The following is a 21257-nucleotide window of genomic DNA, read 5'->3' on the forward strand; positions in this document are numbered from 1 at the left end:
CCATACCAAACATGGAGGATTACTAGGGCTCGAATAGGGCTGTCACCACCTGCCGGCTACCTCTACAAACCGTGGGTATAGTTGACATCCAGCAACTCTTAGCTAATCTAGACACCATATCTACACCACGCGGAGCCCCTCCCTCCGGATGGATAGACATCACACCAGAGCAAACATATAAATACTGGAGCAGTTGATAGAGTTCTAAGGCCGATATATTAACCATCGCAACCACAGGACGATCATGCAATGCAAGCATTAAATAATAACACAACCAGATCAAGAAGCATATATTCGATAACTCAGAACATACTTCGAGCAGATATCGGTAACCATAGTCTAATTCTATTACATACGACCGAATATTACAAGATTGAGCTAGAGATGAACCCATACTAGAACTCCCGAGTAACTCCGGCGACTCGATGACTCCTAGACTTCTCCTAAACTCCACTAGGCCTAAAGACTATGCAAAATGTACTTGAGAAGAGGGGTGTGTGTGTGTTCATTCTCTACCGCTTCCCCTTGTATTTATAGCAGGGAGCCACTGGGTTTCTGCAGCTGATCCTCGGTGAACCGCCATTGGGAGCCAATGCCAAGCCTCCACGTGGTAGGTTGAGGCAGTGGGGCCCACGGGCCGGGTCGGCCGACCAGGGTGGTCGGCCGACCGGCCCATGGCGCCAACCGCCCCTAACAGCCGGGGGCAGGGCTGTCCTGGGCCTCCTTTTGTCTGATCATCGGGGCTTGCCTTGTCTTGACTGGATTTGAAGTGGTTCTTGGGCTACACTTTGTCCATTTGAGCCTGAATCGGCTTTGATATTTTCTATGATTTTATGTCGGGCCAAAGTGTGCTTGCAACCTGCATATTAGCTGAAAAACACATCTTGTATTTTCTAGAAGGTGAAGTGTAGTTTAGGGACTTTATTGGATAAAGATGTGTGTAAGAATTAAATACAAACTCTCATAATTTTCTGTTCAAGTTGACGCCTGGAAATGGTCGTTAGTGAGCGTCAACAAGATCCCCCAAGGTGTCATTTGCTCTCCCGAGCAAAGTAGGACAAATCAGGTTATTGATTAGAAAATCACTTTGACTCGTACTTACCTGTCATGTCATAGTCTGAAGCAGAGATGTTCATCTATAAGTTTAAATAAGTTGGCTATCATACCTTTGCACAAGTACCTTACTTCTTCATGGGGCTTCTTAGTTGTCTCCTCGGCTTGGGCTGTTAAGAGTTAGAATGGTGCACAAAATAATACTTACTTGTTCATAGATCTGAAAAGTTCCCAAGATGATTCTCTCGAAGCACTCAACTTTTATTATCCTCACCAGGGCAGTATCTGCCTTCAGTCTTTCCTACTACTACAAAGCTTTTGTGGGGCTCAGGGTAGGATGAGAACAGGGCATACTTGTATTCTATATATTGTAAAGTGAAAGAGAGGATCCATGAAAAAACAAGTCATGCAATCTCGATCAAAAGGTGCAAGTGTATGAATGGTTGGATGGATGGATATGGTTTACTCCTTAAGGTATTGGTTCTCTCTCTTGAATCATCCCCCTTTTTTGAGACATGGCTACCCCTCCTCTTTCTTTCTTTTTTTTTGGGTCATACTTCTTCGGCATGCCATCTTTTCTCTTTTTGGAGCAACCATAATCTAACTTTATTTTATTTCAGAGATGTTCTACAAGAGAGATTACCAAGACATGGAGCATTTATTGATGGAGAATGGATGGATAGTGGTGCTAATTCCCAGTGTAGGAATGTCGCAAATGGATGGGACGTGTACGTGCTTATGATCGAGAAAGCATGAAAAGCATCTCACTAGGGTCACACAATTTGACAAAACTCAACAGAACATCAAGCAGCATATATGTAAGGTTTTTCATGGAATGGAACATATGGCAGCCATGCATAAGGAGGAAATTTGGCATGCACTCATCCCTGCATGAGGGGGTCTACATGTCAATCATCCAGCCAAAGGAGAGGTCGGTGGGCCACTGGGCCTGGTCGACCAACGGCCCAGTGGGCCCCACCGCCTCTACCCTCCACTTGGCATCCCCTTATTGGCTTATTAACTCGGTTCCAGGAGGCATGGTGGCTGCAAGACCCCGGGCTCCCTCCTATAAATAGTAGAGGAGGAGGTGAGAATAGAGACACACCACACACAACACAACTCACCTCTCTTCCTTTGGAGCTTGGAGGTCCTCATCCTAGATGCTTTAGGCAGCCTAGGAGGTGTAGAATGGTTAGGAGGAGAGTGAGGAGGAGTCGGGGGAAGTGCCGGGTTTGTCGGCACTCTTCTCCGCTTATACCTCGACGGATGCTTATTCGGTTGTAAGTGTTCGAGACTTCCTTATATAGAATTAGAGTTTCGTTGTAAGTTATTTTTTCTACCTTATATAAGTTGAGTGTATGCTTAGAGTAGCATTTGATCCTAACTTAAGACTCCGGATAGCGAAGGATAATCTTGGCCAGGGTTAGGATCAGTAGGAAATAGCGTAGACGTGGTGTCTAGGCTAGATTATACCACTAAGTTGTCTGATAGTCTCACGGTTTGTTGAGGTAGCTAGCAAGTGGTGACAGCCCTATCCGAGTCCTACTAACCCTCCACGTCCGGATATTAGTTAGAACATACGACTGGAGCTATTGGCTTGTATAAGCCAGTCAAAACCGGTAGTTCGAAGTATAACGGCGAAGTATCTCTTCCTCTAAACATAGATTCTAAATCTTAGGAAGTCCTCTTTGTCCTATCCCTCCTACACCAGTGTGTGTCCTTGGATGAGTCTGAACCTGTAGATAGTGTACTCATGTTCCTCAATGGATATGATACCCCAGAATACTCCTGGGTGAAAGCTACAGCGGTATCCGTGCGCTTGCAGATTTTATTCATGACATTACAAAGTACCAACAACTATACTCAGTTGCACGCTGATGCTGGAAGGCTCGCTTCTGATTACGAATCCTGCGGTGTTCGTAGAGATCCACCTCATCTTGCTCATCTTCCAATTTGACGGTAACCATGACATTTGGCGGAGCAGGAGGAGGATCGTGGCTGATGGTAGTCTTGATCTCCGTTGTGACTACTGGAGTGGTATCCATGTGTAAATCCTTTTCCAAATAAATAAGAAAAGTATTTACTCATTAGCATATTTTCTAAACTATAGTTCTGGACTATACCGGCTAACTTTAAGATTACCTGTCATCCTCAAAGGAGCTCGGAGCAACATGCATGCCATCAGCAGATAGATTGAAAGAGCATATAAAAAAATTAATGTAGTTTAGTTTTCTCTTTATATGATTGCTTCATGAGATTATGTGTGACATAATCATTATTGGTGCTTCATGATATTATGTGTGACATGGCTCTGCTATTGTAGTTGTGCTCGGTAGAGATATACCAGCATGTTAAATGATCATTGCCCCTCTTTGATAAATGCTGCAACATGTTTCTCACTAGAGAACAATATGGTATTCATTAAGCAATAGCATGGTTTACAATAGACAATAATATGGCTCTCATTAGGCAATAACATTGCTTTGTGACAGTCAATGTTGTTACTAGTTAGGTATAAAAGTATTGCTCTCTTCTCTATGAGGCATAACACTATTTTTATTTTCTTGCATATTTATTCTGTGATATTTATGTTGCTTGCACATTTATTCTAGGGTGCTCGTGAGTTTACTTTTAACTAAAATGCTTACTACTGTAGGAGAAAATCTAGTTCTTCCTCATCCAACCTTTAGCTCCCTTACTCTCCACTACATGCAAACACATTTTCCTCTTTTTATGGCAGGTCATAAGTAGCTCAACATGAATGCAAATATGAAGTACAATAATGTTCTAAGAAGCAAATATGATGTGTGTTCAAGTATTAAGAAAGGAAGCAAATGTTGTATCTTACAGCACTATAAACAAGTGCTAAGAGAATAATACAGCCAATATTTACTAGGGTTTTCTAACCTATATATAGATCAATAGATGTGAACTATGTGCATCTTTTCTGAAATACTCCCTCCTTCAACTTTTATAAGGTACATATGCATATCAAGATTCAAACTTTGTAATCTTTGACCAATAATTTGACTATTAATTTTTTATTTTTATAATATAAGCTTTATATGACTAGATTGATAATCAAATAGCTTTACCATGAATATAAGTTTATAACCATGAGTGATATAAGTTTATAACCATAAGTGATATAAGTTTATAACCATAAATAATAGAAACATGCCATACAAAAGAGAGAAAAATACTAGAGGCCTGTTGCGTTAACATTATTACTGCTTTGCTGCAGTTTAATTTAGAAGAGGAACAAAAACAATCAATAAATAAGATTTTTGCGCATCCGGGGAATCAAACCCCGGTCAGTACCGTGGGAGGGTACTATGATACCACTACACCAGATGCGCTTGATTTATTTTGATATTGATAGTTTCTAAATGTTGATTTGCATACTGCCTCACATGCGCACAATGGCACATAAACAGACCCAGGGAGATGTTTCTAATTATTCATAGGAAAATGAGTCACCGGGTCTGAAAGAGACCGACTGCGACTTTCTTCACATGTGGAGCAACTTATTACTATAACCAGTGGCGGACCAGGGATCGGAAGGATCTGTTGTGAAGAAAATTAGATTATAGTGATCAATTTTTGTAATTAATTAGAGATTAATTTCGAAAGGGCCACCCCGAAGGGGCACTCCGAAGGGGCCATTACACGAAGGGGCCACTCCCGAAAGGGCCTGTCCTTTCGGGAGTAGACACCCTTTCACCCTTGTACATATAAATTGTATGGTCTAAACATCAATCAATACAATAATCATTCATTCTATTCTCTCTTTCGCTTTTCACTCTCAACATGTTATCAGTCACGCAAGGCTCTCCATCGAGCAATCTGTGTTCGGCGAACTCACCGAATTCGGCCTCCCAGGAACTCGGCGACAGGACTCGCTCCCCTTCCATGTTCACGCTGCTTCCCTGGGCACAAGTAAACGGCAAGAACAGAACTAGGCTACGAGGATTACACTTGAACGAGTAAGATTGGACTCTGTTATCTTCGTTTTCTATGCACCCAGAGGAGGAACGTACCGCCGTTCTTGAGGCCGACGGCCTCCTCGCTGACACCTTCTTGGCCGCCATCGGCGGACGACCCACGCCAGCGGCGCTAGCGCCTCCATCGCCATCATCGACGGCGCCCGCATCAGCGGCATCGGGGCCTCTGGCATCTTCATCCACGGCAACAGCATCGTCGACTCCTCCATGGTCGCACCACCGGCAGCCTCGGCGACAGCCTTGCCGATGCAAGCATCCCCGCGCATCAGCGCCTAGTGCTTCACTGCGGCCCTACTTCACCCGCCCGTGTCCTCCGTTGCGGGGTGGCCACGGACCACCATCCGAGCCTTTGGGGCGGGATGGGCGATGGCTTCGCCGGCGCTCGCATCTCTGCCATCGGCGGCGGACGCTTCTCCTCCATCAAGGACGGCGCCCACGACGCCTGTTTCTCCACCATGGCCGGCGCAGGGGGTGAGGGTCGAGGCAAGAAAGAGAAAAAAAAAGGGCGGCACACCCCAAACGGCTCTGGAGGACGACGACAGCGCCGACAAGGCACGCCAGCGGCGGCACCCATAGGCGCCAGCGGTGGCACCCACAGGCGCCAGCGGCGGCGTATCTAAGCGCTAGGCATGGCAGCGGTCGGGGCCGAGGGGTGCGACGGCGCTTCGGGCGAAAGGCCTCGGCTACGGCGGTTCCAGGGGAGGCGACGGTTTGGGGGCACCACTAATCGCCCCCTCTGCCCTTTCACTTGGGTCAAACCAGGCCGCCCGCAGGCGGGCCATGACGAGCCGAACGGGCTGCTCACAGGCCGCGAGCCAGACCAAGCCGCCAAGCCCATCGCCCCCTCTCTCATGCAAAATTGCAATAAGGCCATCAGAACTTTATTTATTCTCGCTTTTTAGCATTTTCAGTTATGTATATTTCTATTTGAGGCCTTAGATTGTTCTGTTTTAGTCCTTAGACTATTCTAAATTTGCATAATTGTTGTAAATATCTATCTAGACCATCAGATTCGGGTTATAAGTACCATTGTAATCTAAATATTACGATTAATGCAGTAATTGTACATATGTGATCCGTAGATTTCACATTGATTATGCAAATATTATTTGAACAATCATTGTATGTGCTATTTATTTTATTTGTATCATTACAAATATAGCACTTGATTCATGTTCTACATCATGTAGAAATATGCAAAATTAAAATTAAGGTATTTAAATCTGAATTTTGGAAAAACACAAGGTAATGGAGACCTAGGCATTGGCTGCGATGAATTCTTTAAGAATTTATTTGCCCTGAGACCACGCTTTTAGGCAGCAAATTATTTTCCCATTACTAAAGGTCTACATCTTATGATGATTATCTATAATGTGTATATCCAAAATATTCTGTATAAATAAATTTGTATATATTAAGACTATCAAGTTATTTATTCCCGCAGGAATATTATAAAAATAGTTACTCTATTCAAATCACTATACCTTAAATTATGATTCAAGAATCATCTTGATTTCATTATTTTGCATAAATTTACACACATAAAATTTGATTTACATCAGTAAATTAATCCAATACATGATCTTTCATGTAGAAAAATGGTTCATCTAGTAAAAAAGGATTTCATAGATTTCACAACTATCTGTCCTGGGCTATACATGTTAAAATATTGCTAACAAGCAAAGGTCTTATTGACAGCATCAATGAACCTATACACAAGCCCGTATTTCAAATATACCAAATATATAACATCATAATTCTTGAGACATCATCTTTACCCTATCTCAAGATATTGGAAAAGGATCCACACAAACTTTGGGTTGCACTCAAAGAATATTATGATTAACATAGGGCAATATTTTTCAAGCATGGCGCAAGTGGTCCCCACTTCGCATTATGAACTACAAATCTATCGCAGAATTCAATTCTGTAGTGCCCAAAATTTGTTGCAAACTTCAGTTTTGTGATCAAATTATAGATAATGCAGAAATAATCAAAAAACATTATCTATATTTTCCCTTTCAAATAGGTAATTGCAACAGTAATACCGTGGGCATAACAATGCCAAATATTCTGATCTCATACATGACCTACTATAGGTAGCAAAATATGATGTGCTCTTAATCAAGAACCATCAACTTCGCCCCGCAGGGCTCAGCACTACTATCAGAAAATAAATATAATGATCAGAATATCAAAATGAAATTTGGCGGCACGAAATTCAAAATGAATTTCAAGGAAACACCACGAAATATCACAAAAATAAGGGTCCTAGCATAGGCAAAGGCATTTTTTAGAAAAAATACTCAACATGACAACTTTCAAGTTTGTCAAATGTTGTGATTATCACAATCACATCACTGTTGACGCTCACTAACGACCATTTCCAGGCGTCAACTTTATCAGAAAATCATGAGAGTTTGCATTTCTTGCACGCACTTATATTCAATAAAGTTCCTAAACCACACTTTACCTTCTAGAATATGCAAGATGTGTTTTTGAGCTAATATGCAGGTTACAAGCACACTTTGGCCCGACAGAAAATATCAGAGCACCGATTCGGGCTCAATTGGACCAAAGTAGCCCAAGAACCGAAGCAAAACGAGTCAAGACAGGCCAACCCCAGCATGGCTCAGACAAGGAGGCCCAGACAAGCCCAAACCCTAGCAGTTGGGGGCAGTTGGCGGCCAGGGCAGGCCGGCCGACCTATATGTCGGCCGACCAGGCCCGTGGGCCCCACCGCCTCAACTTCGCCACGTCTCGCCTCCAGGATGCTCCTCTAGGTCGGTTTGGGGTGCTACGGCCGGTGGCTCCCTCCTATAAATACAAGGGGGTAGAGAATAGGACACACACACATATCTCATTTCACTCATCTCTCTTGCATTCCTTGCATAGTCTTTAGGCTTAGTGGAGTTTAGGAGAAGTCTAGGAGTCTTCGAGGCACCGGAGTTGCTCGAGAGTCTGGTATGGGTTCATCTCTAGCTCTCTCTTGTAATATTCGGTCGTTTGTAATAGAATTAGACTATGGTTACTGATATCTGCTTGAAGTATATTCTGAGTTGTCGGTTATATGCTTCTTGTCATGGTTGCATTATTATTCAATGATCTCATTGCATAATTGCCCTGTGCTGGAGATAGTTAGTCTTTAGTTCTTAGAACTCTATCATTTGCTGTATGATTGCTCTAGTGTGATGTTTGTCCATCCGGAGGGTGGGGGCTCCGCGCGGGACACTAGAGTATCCCTTACTAGTGTAGACATGGTGTCTAGATTAGCAAAGAGTTGCTGGATGTCAACTATACCCACAGTTTGTAGAGGTAGCCGGCAGGTGGTGACAGCCGTGTCCAAGCCTTTTCGTAATCCTCCATGTTTGGTATGGGGGGTAGGAGGTACATAAAGTCGCCGGGGTGTACGGGCTCCTCCCGTTACTTCGATAGCGATCTCCCTGTTGTATAGTTTAATCTCTGACAAGCTAACTAATGAGAAAGTGTAGATATAGCTAGCCTGGCACAGCTGACTCGAGCTCTGACTTTTACCTTGCTCCCGGCCTAGAGTAATCTTTATTCTTTTATTCAAGAGAGTAGTTGTGTGTGTGTCACACTACCTCCTACCATGTTATTATCTTACCCCTGTTTATATATGAGAATATCCAATCTAGATAAAGCTCACTAACTAATCTATATACTCTCTCACTCACTGCCTTCCCTGCGGAAATATAAATGACACCCCGGTATACTCCCGGGTAAAATGCTACAGCGGTATTCCGTGCGCTTGCGGATTTATTCGTGGTTCATGAAATACTGCCACCCAAACTTGGCGTCTGCGGGCGTCATCGCCAGGTGACGTTGGTAGGCGCCAACAAGCATTTTTGGCGCCGTTGCCGGGGAAGGCATAGAGTGGAATATATAGATAAAAGTTGTGAACAAAATCGAGATTGGCATTCGCATGCTAAACAGGCTAACTTGGCTTTGTTTTCTTGTCTTCGTTGATATGGAAACAAGGTAGTGTATGACCGGTTTCAACGTGCCGCAAAACTTTCATTCCAATCCAGAGTTATTTTTTAGGAGAGTTCGACCTCGTATCGTATCTCCTCAGATCTCACTCTCGGCAGTTGATCCAGTCATCGCATTGTCGTCAGCTCCTAGAGCTATGGCCCAGGAGAGACTTCGTGATTATTCTGCTTCGTCTGCTAGCCAGGTCCCCACCGGACCCGAGGTTAACACCGGAGGAGAGAATTTCGAGATCAAGATGGGTCTCATTACAATGGTGCAGGCCAGCCCATTCTGTGGCAAGGCCAACGAGGATGACAGCGCTCATCTCCGGCAGTTCCTGGAGCTCTGCAGTACTTTTGTTATCAAGGGTGTATCGCAAGATGCTATCCGGCTCCGTCTGTTTCCGTTCTCTCTCTTGGGGAGAGTGAAGCAATGGTTTTATGCTAACAAGGCTACTGTGGATACTTGGGACAAATGTGCCAAGGCGTTCCTCTCGAAGTTCTTCCCGACGGGCAAAACCAATGCTCTTCGTGGTCGAATTTCGAACTTCCAGCAGGCATCAAATGAGTCAATTCCAGAAGCTTGGGAGAGGCTTTAGGAGTATATTCTGGCGTGTCCGCACCATGGAATCGATAATTGGCTCATTCTACAGAACTTCTACAATGGGTTGACGCAGTCATCCCGTGATCATGTAGATGCCGCTGCGGGTGGAGCTTTCTTCTCGCTGACCATTTAAAGAGCTACATCATTAATCGAGAAGATGGTTTGCAACCAAGGTTGGAGCGATGATCGCCTCCAACCGCGCTAGCGAGGTATGCACTCCGTCAAGGAGGCCGACATGCTCGCTACGAAGATTGATCTCCTCCTCAAGAAATTTGAGGATTATTCCCAAGATAAGGCTCAGATGCATACACTTCAAGCCTTGGAAACTCGCATGATGTGCAAGGTCTGCGGGAATGTTGGACATTCAGACGATAATTGCCCGGAAACCCAAGAAGAAGCTTTATTCCTCAATAGCAACAATGGGTTTCGTCCACAAGGAGGTCAGGGGTGGAATTAACCACGCCCATATTACCAAGGAGGTAATGGGAATTCGAATTCTTTCGGTCCTAACCAGCCTACCTTGAGAGATCTTGTCTACGGCCAAGCGAAGATCAATGAGTCCCTTTAGAAGAAGTTGGCCATTATAGACAAATCTATGGAGACTATCCATGCCAAGATGGACGGATTCTCCACGGCTATGAAGAACCAGCTGAGTTTCAATAAGACGCTAGAAACTCAATTGGCTCAATTAGCTGCTGCTACACCTGCTGCTGAACTAGAGAAGATTCCAGGGCAACCCGAATCAACTCTAGAGAGTGTAAATGTCATCAATGCTATGTGGAAAGAGCCACTTAGCAGGACACCCCTCAGGTATGCAGAAAAGCTCACACGCCCAAGAAGAGGTGCGTGGGGCGAGTTAGCAGCCACAATATGAGAAGATCCCGGAACCCCGGTGATCAGCTGCTCAATCTTTGATTATGAATTTGATCACGCCCTTTGTGACCTTGGAGCCAGCATCAACATCATGCCCAAGGTGACTTTCGAGAAGCTAGGCTATCCATCAATCTCCCCTACCACTATGTGTGTTCAGCTGGCGGATTCCACGATAAGATATCCAGAAGGAGTTGTGGAAAGGTTAATGGTAAAAGTCAAGAATACCTACATATTAGTGGACTTTGTAGTCCTTGATATGGAAGGAGATCTTGGAATTCTGCTCATACTTGGGCGACCATTCCTCAAGGATACAAACACCAGAATTGATGTGGGGACAGGAAGAATCAGCCTCCGTATCATGGGAAAGACCATGAAATTCAAGTTCCAGAGCAAAAGGGAGGTATTCCTGATTCATGAGGATAGTGAGAAACAAGGGCTATGGGCAGAGCCCGGTTGGGATGATCAAGACTATCACCCCTCTTCCAAACCAGCTTGGGAGGATTGGGAAATTCATACTCCACCAACCGAGCCAGTGGAAGATGATCAGAAAATCCCTAATTTCATCACCAATACAGTATGAGAAGATCTGAAGATCGTCTACCCAGCATCCGAGGATCCTTTTCCTGCGCCACCTACGCCACCGAAGAAGACCAAGAAGGTGTGGCGCAAGAAGAACAAAACGTCATCGACCGCTACTACTTCTCCAAGTACGGATGAAACGACATCAACCTGATCAGGTATGGAGAAAGGTCCTGCTTTTCGACCCTAACCAAGAGCTAGCTTGGGGGAGGTCCCCTCCCCTAAGTCAATTGTATCTCTTTATTTGCTTTCAATAAAATCTGGTAAAAACTTCTAAAAACAAAATAAAAATTTACTACTTTATTTCCCATTTCCATGATGCGCGGTAAGAATGTTTTAACTCCCCTTGATAAGTTGAAAGGATGAGTTTTACTTTGCTCTATCATGTCTGTTGTGCCTAGTTTGAAAATAAGAATTCTCTTGAGTTTATGTTCGTTGGTTATACAAATATCGTGCCAATAAACCTGAAAGTTCCGTGGGTTGCATACGCTTGATCTGAGTCTAAGTTGTTGTGAGATTAGATATGGTAAATAAGGTTATGAAAGCTTGTTCTAGTAATGCTTGAAGTCTGGAGTTGTTTTCAAAAATAAAATTTAAAAAAGGCAAGTTCACCAGCGATATGCAATGTCCTACCAGAGCCATATTTCATACTCCATGAAAAACCCTTATACATATGCTACTTGATGTTCTGTTGAGTTTTGTCAAATTGGGTGACCCTAGTGAGATATTTTTCATGCTTTCTCGATCATGAGCACGTACATGTCCCATCCATTTGCTATATTCCTACACTGGGAATTAGTACCACCATCCATTCCACATTAATAAATGCTCCATGTCTCGGTGATTTCTCTCATAGAAATAAAGCCAGATTTTGGTTGCCCCAAAAAGAAGGAATAAAAGATGGCATGCCAAAGAAGCATGACCAAAAAAAAGAAGAGAGAAAAAGGGGCAACCATGTCTCAAAAAAAAGAGATAGGGATGATTCGAGAGAGAAAAGACATCACCTTAAGGAGTAAGCCATATTCATCCATCCATCCATCCACTCCTACACTTGCACCTTTTGATCAAGACTGAATGACTTGTTCCTCCATGGATCCTCTCTTTTACTTTATAATAAATAGAATACAAGTGTGCCCTGTTTTTATCCTACCTTGAGCTCCACAAAGACTTGTAGTAGTAGGGAAGATCAAAGGCAAACACAACCCTGGTAAGGAAATACAAGATGACTGCCTCGAGAGAGTTATCCTGGGAGCTTTGCCATGTTTTCAAAAATCTTTCAAAACAAAAGTGTCTCCAGATGGATTGCGGATCTATGAACAAGTAAGTACTACTTTATGCACCGTTCTAACTCTCAACAGCCCAAGACAAGGAGACGGCTGAAAAGCCCCATGAAAGAGTAAGGTAATTGAGCAAAGGTATGCTAACCAACTTATTTAAGCTTATAGATGAACTTCTTTGCTTCAGACTAAGTCATGGCAGGTAAGGTACGAGTCAAAGTGATTTTCTGATTAACAACCTGATTTGTCCTACTTTGCTCGGGACGAGCAAAGGGCAGCTTGGGGGATCTTGTTGACGCTCACTAACGACCATTTCCAGACGTCAACTTGATCAGAAAATCATGAGAGTTTGTATTTCTTGCACGCACTTATATTCAATAAAGTTCCTAAACCTCACTTTACCTTCTAGAATATGCAAGATGTGTTTTTGAGCTAATATGCAGGTTACAAGCACAATTTGGCCCGACAGAAAATCACAGAAAATATCAGAGCACCGATTCAGGCTCAATTGGACCAAAGTAGCCCAAGAACCGAAGCAAAACGAGTCAAGACAGGCCAACCCCAGCATGGATCAGACAAGGAGGCCCAGACAGGCCCAACCCTAGCAGTTGGGGGTGGTTGGCGGCCAGGGCAGGCCGGCCGACCTATAGGTTGGCCGACCAGTCCCGTGGGCCCTACCGCCTCAACTTCGCCACGTGTCACCTCCAGGATGCTCCTCTAGGTCGGTTTGGGGTGCTACGGCCGGTGGCTCCCTCCTATAAATACAAGGGGGGTAGAGAATAGGACACACACACATCTCATTTCACTCATCTCTCTTGCATTCCTTGCATAGTCTTTAGGCTTAGTGGAGTTTAGGGGAAGTCTAGGAGTCTTCGAGTCGCCGGAGTTGCTCGAGAGTCTGGTATGGGTTCATCTCTAGCTCTCTCTTGTAATATTCGGTCGTTTGTAATAGAATTAGACTATGGTTACCGATATCTGCTTGAAGTATATTCTGAGTTGTCGGTTATATGCTTCTTGTTATGGTTGCATTATTATTCAATGATCTCATTGCATAATTGCTCTGTGCTGGAGATAGTTAGTCTTTCGTTCTTAGAACTCTATCAACTATTGTATGATTGCTCTAGTATGATGTCTGTCCATCTGGAGGGTGGGGGCTCCGCGCGGGACACTAGAGTATCCCATACTAGTGTAGGCATGGTGTCTAGATTAGCTAAGAGTTGCTGGATGTCAACTATACCCACGGTTTGTAGAGGAAGCCGGCAGGTGGTGACAGCCGTGTCCAAGCCTTTTCGTAATCCTCCACGTTCGGTATGGGGTGTAGGAGGTACATAAAGTCGCCGGGGTGTACAGGCTCCTCCCGTTACTTCGATAGCGATCTCCCTATTGTGTAGTTTAATCTCTGACAAGCTAACTAATGAGAAAGTGTAGATATAGCTAGCCTGGCACAGCTGACTCGAGCTCTGACTTTTATCTTGCTCCCGGCCTAGAGTAATCTTTATTCTTTTATTTAAGAGAGTAGTCGTGTGTGTGTCACACTACCTCCTATCATATTATTATCTTACCCCTGTTTATGCATGAGAATATCCAATCTAGATAAAGCTCACTAACTAATCTATATACTCTCTCACTCACCGCCTTCCCTGCGGAAATATAAATGACACCCGGTATACTCCCGGGTAAAATGCTACAGCGGTATTCCGTGCGCTTGCGGATTTATTCGTGGTTCATGAAATACTGCCACCCAAACTTGGCGTCTGCAAGCATCATCGCCAGGTGACGTTGGTAGGCGCCAACAATCACTAAAAATTCAACACTGTTAGATATTTGGTTGACTTATTCTTGAAATCCATTGGTAAACAAGTTCAAGGAAACAAGTTTGAAGCACACTTCAACACTCGACCTACTAACAACAGTTGCTCCAAGATGTTCCTACGGAACACAATGAAAATGTTCTACAGAACAAAATAATGAGTAGATTCCACTATGTGGAACAACCTATTGACCACTGACGATATGATCGTAGAATTTTAATTCAACGACATATTTAGAGAAAACTTAATCTCTATAATTCCCAGCAACTTGATTACCAAGCCATATTTATATTGTGTCGTAAATATTTGTTTTCAAGGATTATCCCACAGGATCAATCCAAATAAAGAAGGAATTTATTTAGTGGACATGGTCCCACTAATAATATACTCAGGGAATTAAATACTTCCAAACTCTCATAAAGAGTAAAGGAAATTTCACACAAATCGCATGAAGCGATATTGTGATTATTGGTTTTGGTCGAGCCATATTAATTCGCCCCATAGTTATTCAACTACTGATCGAGGATGCGTTCTTGTATCCAGATTCGACTCATACTTTATTGAGTTATAAAATATATGTCACAATGCTTTCTATGTGGAAACTCATAATGACAACAATAATGAATATAAATTCATCATAAAATTGATAGATATATAAAGCAAATGCTTGAAACAATTCTTTCAGTACATCAAACTCATAAAAATATTGCATACAAGATAATTTTCAGAATCTTGATATCATCAAGATAAGGCATTATCGCCTTAATCATCCTAAAATTTGGATGACGTCAAAATTATCAGCAATTCAATTGGTCATCACATAGATAATTCAAAATTTCCCAAATCTTCAGATTTTTTTGTGCACCGCATGTGCCATGGGAATTGGTATTAAGAACCTCTTATCTTAAGATCAAGGTTGAACCACTACAATTCCTTGGATGCATTCAAGCAGTGGTCAATCCATCCATTAGCCGGACCATATTGCTACTTCATAGTACTTATTGATGCATCAACTAAACGGTCTCATATGTGTTTGTTATCCACATAAAAATCATGCCTATGCATGATTCATTTCTCAAATTATCAAATTAAGAGCAAATTATCCGGAATACCTAATAAAATCCATCATGATTGATAATGCCGCTAAATTCTCCTCAAAAGCCTTCAATTATTATTGTTTCGCTATAAGCATTAATGTGGAATATTTTTATATCATATATACATATACAAAATGGATTAGCTAAATCTCTTATCAAGAGATTAATTGACAGACCATTATCAAAGAATTGCAAATCACCAACATCATGTTGGGATCATTCGGTCTTACAAACCATAATTATTTTAAATTCATCTTACTGCAATCATAACGGCACCCCTCGTTACAGTAATTACGTGGAATCTGGCCTCAGCCAAATATTTCTCATCTGCGTGTCGGTTATGTTTCACAAATACCGATATCACCACCGCAGCATACATCTATGGGCATTGAGGATCCATACAAGATATTTATCCGTCATTCATAAAATATCTTGGATCACTCACAAGGGATTTATTCATTCATTTAGAAGTCCGTATGCTGATTACATTTTGAGGACAATTCCAGGCATTAGGGGGAGATTAATACCACATATAGAGAATGCCAGGAATTATAAATTATAGAAGAGTGTTATCACATTTGATCCTCATATCCACGTCTACACAAATAACATCTGAACCAATAGTTCAAAATATATTATATTTGCAATACATTGCAAATAACCTGCCAAATGCATTTACTCATCAGAAGTGTCATCAAATAATATTCCTACAAGTAAAGTGCCAGAAAGAAGTGAAATGTCACTCAACTCCCATAAGAGGGGGAGAAGTATGGTCACAAGCTAGGAATACAGCTTATTACAAGCATCCGCGGGAATAGGGGAAGACATCCTCCAAGACAATAAATGCAAATCAACATTATAAATATTGTTAGACACTTTATTTATGGATTTATTCGAATCCAAAGCCTATGAATGTTTTGCATTCAAAAGCCCAGTATATGTGCATGTAAATTAGGCACTGGGTCGTGGAACGCCCTAATTCTATAGTCGTGGGAAATGACATTGAATTTAAAAGGGTTAATTTCTCACAACTTATATATTGATTCTGATCAATCATATTAAGACTACAAATTTGTCGACATATACTCCTATTGAAAATTGCAATGCACCTTTAACTGGATCCAGACCAAAAAGTCCTAGGCAGAGTGTTAACAAACACTCAAATTGGGTCAAATCAAAAGGTGGCAATTAAGGAGAAGTGCTCTCATTTTCACATAAGGAAGTATCATCTACTTCTTATTATAATTTTCTTCAAGAAAATATGGTGGTGAGACAACGAGAGCTTGTAGCATATGGTTTCATGCAGAGACCGAGAAACATACCATCATGGTATGTGTGAGAATTATGTTCCCATATTCAATTATTGGCAGATCAATTAAATTTGATACATTTGGATTTATATATCCCTAGAGGATTTTGTATTCTAATCCAAAATGAAAAATCGCAACATATAATTACGTACAAGTCACCCTATGACTTGAGATAGTCAGATTGATTGTGGTACAACTGACTACATGAGTATCTCCTATAAAAAGGATTGCTCTAATCACTATGAATGCATATGTGTGTTCATAAATAAATTCCAAATAGAATTAGCATCATCTCAACACACAAACAACAAGCGTTCATTTATGACAGAATTCGAGATGAAAGTTGGCAAGACCAACAGATATTTAAGTTTTCAACTTAACCACATATATCAGTTTGTCAATATTCAATTAATATTAAACAATCGTATCCATCAAACACTTGTGTTCATTCAATCCCTAAAAATGGATCAATATCCATTTCGACCCTGGGATAGAAACTGAGTGCCAAAGCGCTATAGTATCGTACAAATTACAACAGGCCTGATATTGCTTTTGTAGATACTTTGCTAGTTAAAATTAGCGCAACTCCATCAATACCATACAGGTAGGAGTCAAATCAGATACACAGATATCTAAATGGCACAACAGATCTTGATTTGTAACTATCAAACGGAACACGACAAAAGTGGGATATCGAGATACCGGCTAACTAATCCCTATTTTACCAGAATATAAACTGATATCAAAGTACTAAAGTTTCATATGAATTATCAAAATAGATTCTAATGAAAAACTTTGGTCTATCATTCTGAAGCATTACATAAACATAAGACTTCTTTGAATGATCAAATTATGATTCCATCGAATCACTAAAACATTATCTATAATGATAATGGAGCTTGTAAATTTATTCGCTAAACATAGCATAGCTCCAACAAAATGCCATTGGACGTAAATTAAGAATATCTTCAGATATTTCCAAGGTATAATTGATCTTGGTTCTAGCCAAGACAAAACCATTGTTGGTTACACTAAAGCTGGCTACATGTCTATTCCCCACAATTCTAGACCTAAACAGGTTTTATGATTTTATATGGTGGAACAACTACATCTTGGAAGTCATCAAAGCTGACTCTTGTAGCTATATCCACTAATTATTCTGAAATAATTACATTATATGAAGCTTCACGTGAAATCATATGGCTTCATAGAATGATCACCCACAAACAACAGTCATGTGGCATTGGTTCAATCATGAAAACAACAATTATCTATCAAGATAATTTGCTTGCATTTATGCAATAGAAAGCAAGCTATATAAAGGGCAATATCACAAAATATATTGCTCCCGGAGAAATAGAAACCTTGCAAACCAAATCATGAGATTTGTAAGATTCAGGGGGGAGATTCTCTCTGAATCGTAACCAATACAACCAACCATAATCATCAGATTATATAATTGTACTCTTTTCCTAAATGAGTTTTTCCTATCAAAGTTTTTCTCATATATAGGTTTTTAATGGGCAATATTTAATGTCCTATCTCTAATTTTCCCCACCGGGGTTTTTAAAGGGATATTCAAGACATATTACATATATCATATCTTCAGTTTTCTCAGCAGAGTTTTTAAGAAGATATTCAAGATATTGTTTCTCCTCATATTTTCCCATCGGGTTTTGGGGGAGAATAAGTTCAAACATGATCAGCAAATCATAATCATTCAAACTTGCTATGAGTTTTCCTTTTGAGATTTTTCTCGTGTAAGTTTGCAATCAATGATATTCCATATCATTTTCTCCTTATATTTTTCCCACTGGGTTTTAAAGGAGTTTTTAATGGAATATCAACGCATATATGTCATATCAATATTTTCTCCTATTTTCCCAGAAGGGTTTAAGGAGTTTTTCCCATGACATATACATACATACATCTCCTAAATTTTCCCATAGGGTTTTACGAGGAGCTTTTCGATTGATTGCAAGACCACAAGAAGATCAAATTGATTAGAAGACCACAAGAAGAACAAATTGATCAAGGAGGAGTGTTGTGAAGAAAATTAGATTATAGTGATCAAGTTTTGTAATTAACTAATTAGCGATTAATCCCGAAAGGGCCACCCCGAAGGGGCCACTCCGAAGGGGCCATTACACGAAGGAGCCACTCCCGAAAGGGCCTGTCCTTTCGGGAGTAGACACCCTTTCACCCTTGTACATATAAATTGTGTGGTCTAAACATCAATAAATACAATAATTATTCATTTCATTCTCTCTTTCACTTTTCACTCTCAACAAGATCCTGAGGAGAAGCCGTCAACTAGCTTCTAGCCTTCCTTAGCACCCTTCAAAGAAAGAACTGGAGCCACCGGCAGCCTTTCCCCCTTCGGTAACGCTTTGCTCAATCGTCCGGACACTCCATCTCTCGTCGGACGCGGGATGCAACCTCGTTCAAGTGTTAATTTATTCTTCCAAATATTTCTTTTTTTATCAGAATACTAGCATAGACCGCACGTGATTAAAAAACCTAATTACTTTTCAATTCGAGAATGCATTGAATGATATATTAATTAAATTAATTAAATGGTTGAGGTTCAATGATATAGGAATAGGGATTAAGCGATTGAGATTTTCAGACATGAAGGAGGGATGACCCGCGGCTGCGGCAATGAGGCCTGGACTGTGTGGAGGAGAGGGGAGGGAAAAGGACTAGGGGTGAGCAAACGTATGCCATAGTGGGAGGTATGTGCGGGTGGGTAAGAGTAAGTGAAATATGTATGTGGTGAGAAAAAAATTATTTTTTAGCACAAATGTTTTTGAACATGCGATTTGCGTCTACTCTTCCTCCTACATCCCTCTACCCTAACACGTGAGTCAAAAAATAAAAAGTTTTTAGCATAAACGTTCTTGAACTTGCAATTTCTATGGCCCTACATTGGATCCTAACCCGTGAGTAAAAAAATCGCTTTTGCTGCTTCTTTTTTTATCCAAATTTGCAGCTTCTCCATATTTATCCTGTTTAGACTTGTTTCGACTAAAAATTAAACTTGCTTCGTCGATGTTGTGATAGGACACGGACGACGCGAACGAAGAGCGTGTCAGAATCTCCTTCCCAAACGCTACAACACAGGACTCGCAGCTTGTGTGGACCTGACACGTTGGTATTGAGTAAGCCTTTGCTTTCCAAGTCGAAGGAACACGTAGCTCCGAACAAAAGACATGCAATAGGTAACGTGGTACGGTGGTAGTCATCTATTAGGTGAGAAGTAGTATCAACCTGGGAGTCCTTTTTTTTTCGAGCGCAGGCCGCTATTTTCTTGCAAGACACATGGGCGGGTAAGCAAACTTGTGGTGAGAAAAATAATTTGTTTTTGGCAGAAACATCTTCTAACTCGCGATTTCTATGGGTCTCTATCCCCTCCCACCTTCCTCGGCCCTGATAGGTGGGTCCAGCGTGAGGGGTACGGTGGACCCGATTTGAGTGAGAAAAATTTTCAATTATTTTCGATCTTTATAGTATAGAAAAAAAATTATTTTTTAGCATAAACGTTCTTGAACATGCGATTTGCGTCTACCCTTCCTCCTACATCCCTCAACCCTAACAGGTGAGTCAAAAAATAAATTTTTTTTAGCATAAACGTTCTTGAACTTGCAATTTCTGTGGCCCTACATTGGATCCTAAACGGGAAACAGGACATTTGCCGTGTGCCAAAGGCACACGCACGCACGGCAAAACTTTTGCCGTGTGTAACACACGGTAAAGTGTCCACGGCATACGTCGGCCGGCAAAGGTCTTCTTTGCCGTGAGCTGGATATCGGTCACATGGCAAACACTTTGCCGTGTGGATTTCTCGGCACTCGGCGGAGTTTTTTGAAAGGAATAAAAAAAAGAAAAAAAAGTCGCCGCTGCCCCGCCGTCGCCGCTGCTCCACTGCCTCGGCCCCGCCGCCCCGCCATCGCCCCACCACGTGCCGCCGCAAGAGCCCGAGCCACCCCGCCGTGCGCCTTCGCGGGGCCACCCCGCCACGCGCCGCCCCCTGCGTGCCTTCGCGGTGCCATCGCCGGAGGAGGCCGCACCGTTGCCCCGCTACGCCGCCGCCAGAGGAAGCCGCGCCAGGCCTGGATCTGCCCACTGGCCCACGCTCGAGGATCCAGCCCCGCAAGCTCGCGCTCGAGGCCGCGCGCCCCCGCCTCCGCCACAGGTGGCCACCGACGCCCCGCAATGCTGCCGCCGGATCCGCCCTCCCCGAGACCGGATCCGCCCTCGCCGCCGCCCGCCGGGGACGGATCCGCCCTCGCCGGGGTCGGATCCGCCCGCGCCGCCGTTGCCGCTGGTGGCCCTCGCCGGCCGGTGCTGGAGGCCGTGCGCGCCGCCGCCGAGTCCGGCTGGTGCTGGGGGACATGCGCGCCGCCGGGTCCGGCCGGTGCTGGGGACGCGCCGCCGCCAGGTCCGGCCGGCGCTGGTGGTCGCCGCTGGGGCCAGCCATGAAGTGAAGGGAAGAGAGAGAGCGAGGGAGGGGGGGGAGAGAGAGAGCGAGAGCGAGAGTGCGAGAGATACGGGAGAGAGGAGGGCTGGCCGATCTTATCGGGATGGAGGGAGGACCTTTGTCGTGTGTCTTGATCCAGGACACACGGCTGACTCTTTGCCGTGTGCCCCTGGTCAGGCA

General features: G+C 42.8%; 1 non-coding gene across 1 annotated transcript; it reads right to left on the minus strand.

Moving 5' to 3' along the window:
- Nucleotides 1–4341: 4341 nt before the first annotated feature.
- Nucleotides 4342–4412, minus strand: TRNAG-CCC. Its single transcript has one exon. It is a non-coding gene; the product is annotated as a tRNA-Gly (tRNA).
- Nucleotides 4413–21257: the final 16845 nt, after the last annotated feature.

The sequence above is a fragment of the Panicum virgatum genome, chromosome 3K, assembly GCF_016808335.1.
Source record: "Panicum virgatum strain AP13 chromosome 3K, P.virgatum_v5, whole genome shotgun sequence".
In the NCBI taxonomy this organism is placed as follows: Eukaryota; Viridiplantae; Streptophyta; class Magnoliopsida; order Poales; family Poaceae; genus Panicum; species Panicum virgatum.